At 34.5% G+C, this 2,728-nt stretch overlaps 1 pseudogene; it reads right to left on the bottom strand.

The window, feature by feature from the left end:
• Positions 1-1,548: 1,548 nt before the first annotated feature.
• LOC105295651 lies at positions 1,549-2,314 on the bottom strand (annotated as a pseudogene).
• Positions 2,315-2,728: the final 414 nt, after the last annotated feature.

Below are 2,728 nucleotides of genomic sequence, written 5' to 3'. Positions count from 1 at the left end.
CGATTTTGTTCATTTTTAAGATTGTTTTAGCTAAGTCTTTGCAGTTCTATAAAATATTAGAATTAGCTCCTTGTTTTCTAAAAAAAAAAAAACTAACCTGCGTGTATTTTAATTCAGATGGCATTGAACTTATAGATCAATTAAGGAGAGTAGAATTCATCTTTTAATAATCTTGAGTCTTTCAACCCACAAACATGGTATATCTTTACCTTTATTTAGGTCCTATTTAATTTTTCTCAGAACATTTTTATAGTTTTTATCTATAGGTCTTGCACATATGTTGCTAAATTTTAACTCTAAGCATTTCATATTTTTATGCTATTGTAAATGGTATAATTTTTAATATATTTTAAATTGATTTTTGCTAAACTTACTTATTAGCTCTGGTAAATATGTTGTAGATTTCTTTGGATTCTCTATATATTTAATCATCTGTGAATTAAGACAATTATAATCCTTCATTTCCAACATTTTTTATTTATAATAATATTTTATTTCAACTACAGTTGATCTACAATATTGTATTAGTTTCAGGTGGACTATATAGTGATTAGACATTTATATAACTTATGAGGTGATCACCCTGATAAATCTAGTACACATCTGACATCATACATATTTTATTACAATATTATTGACTATATTCTTTAGTTTATACTTTACATCCTCGTGACTATTTTGTAACTACCAATTTGTACTTAATTCATGCCCCTTTTTCATTCATTCTTCCAAACCTCCCCCATCTGACAACCATCAAAATGTTTTCTGTATCTATGAGTTTGTTTCTGTTTTGTTTGCTTATTTTATTCTTTAGATTACACATAGAAGTGAAATGATGTGGTATTTGTCTTTCTCTGACTTACTCCACCCAGCACAATACCTGCTAGGTCCACCCATGCTGTTGCAAATGGCAAGATTTCATTCTTTTTTTATGGCTGAGTAGTATCCATTGTATATATGTACCACTTCTTTATCCATTCATCTATTGATGGACACTTAGGTTGCTTCCCTGTCTTGACTATAGTAAATAATGAGGCAATGAATATGTAGATACACATGTTTTTTCAAAGTAGTGTTTTGGGTGTTATTGGATAAATATCCAGAAGTGGAATTATTGGGTCCTTCTTTAGCTCTTGTTATAGCCTTTAAAGTCTATTTTGTCTGGTATAAGTATTGCTACTCCAGCTTTTTGTTTGTTTGTTTTCATTTTCATTTTCATAAAATATCTTTTCCATCCCTTTACTTTCAGTCTGTGTGTCTTTCAATCTGAAGTGAGTCTCTTATAGGCAGCAGGTAAGGGTCTTGTTTTTTTACCTGTTCAGCTACCTGTCTTTTGATTGGAGCATTTAATCCATTTATATTTAAATAATTCTCTCTTTCTTTGGCCAGTAGATTGTTTTAATTCCCTCACAATAAGAAACTCAAGCATTTCATTTTTAGGTAAAGTATAACTAGAGTAGACCATAAAACAGAAAGATTTTGTCACCTAGACTAGTGTCCATTTAGTCAGTCAACTGTTTCTAGCTGTTTTAATCAGGATAGATGCATTTACAAAACTGGCTGTTCTTGGGCCTTCTTTGCAAGCAGCTTTAGATCTGCAATACATTTGGAAATTGTCTCCTTTTTCTGCTGTGCAGAGATACTCTACACCATGTGCTTTTCCACCCAGTTTATCATGTGCTCTTGTTCCTTTTGACACATATTTTACACAGAGATCTGATAGTTCAGGTGATTCTTTACCTCCTTATATACTTTATGCAGCCATTCCTGATAAGTAACTTCCAGGGTCAAGGCAGTGTTATTCCTCTGGACATCAAAAAGGTATTGGTGCTTTTGAACCAGTGCCTGCTGTGACTTCTCCAGATCAGTTGCATCCTGGGTATATTTGATGGAAGTCTGTTTCATCTCTTCTAGTTGGGGGCAATTTTTTGCTATTGGGTTTATCAGTGAATTCCCCAACAGAGGCACCATATTTTTCAATTACACGGACAAGCAACCCTATTGTTGATATGGCAAAGTTGGTCTTTGGGGTAATCACATATATTTCTTTGGCTAGAAAATATAAGATAAGCCCAGTTCTGATCACACAGGGTCCTGTTACACCAGTTTTAGGATGAAGGAACTGGAATAATTTCTCAAGGATCAGCTTATGATGAACTTTTCCTCCATATTCAAGAAGAGGTTGTATAGGGCAAAATTTGATGCCCAGTGTGAAAGATCCTTGTTGCCTGCAATATGCCTAGATTGATGAGGGCTGTGTTTTTTAGACAGGAGGCCGCTGTGATGTTGCAGAAAGTACAACCTGGGACAACATGGTCAGTGAGGGTCCACTCAATGGTCTTGGCATCCCAATGACCTAGACAGGGACTAAGGTAATTGTTGACAGATATATAGTTATTGCCATGTTATTATTCATATCTTTAATCTCCTCCTCCTTCTTCCTCTTCTTCTTCCTCCTCCTCCTCCTCCTCTTTCTTTCTTCTTCTTGTCCCTCTAACATTTCTTGTAATACTGGTTTGGCGTTGATGAACTCCTTTAGCTTTTTCTTGTCTGGGAATCTCTTTATCTATCCTTTGATTCTAAATGATAGCTTTGCTGGGTAGAGTAATCTTGTAGATACTTTCTTCTCATCACTTTGACTATTTCATAGAAATCTCTTCTGGTCTGCAAAGTTTCTGTTGAGAAATCAGCTGACAGTCTTATGGGAGCTCCCTTGTAGGTAATTAAC

The sequence above is a fragment of the Pteropus vampyrus genome, unplaced genomic scaffold (genome assembly GCF_000151845.1).
Source record: "Pteropus vampyrus isolate Shadow unplaced genomic scaffold, Pvam_2.0 Scaffold110, whole genome shotgun sequence".
Lineage (NCBI taxonomy): Eukaryota > Metazoa > Chordata > Mammalia > Chiroptera > Pteropodidae > Pteropus > Pteropus vampyrus.
This window is presented reverse-complemented; position numbering and strand designations above follow the sequence as displayed.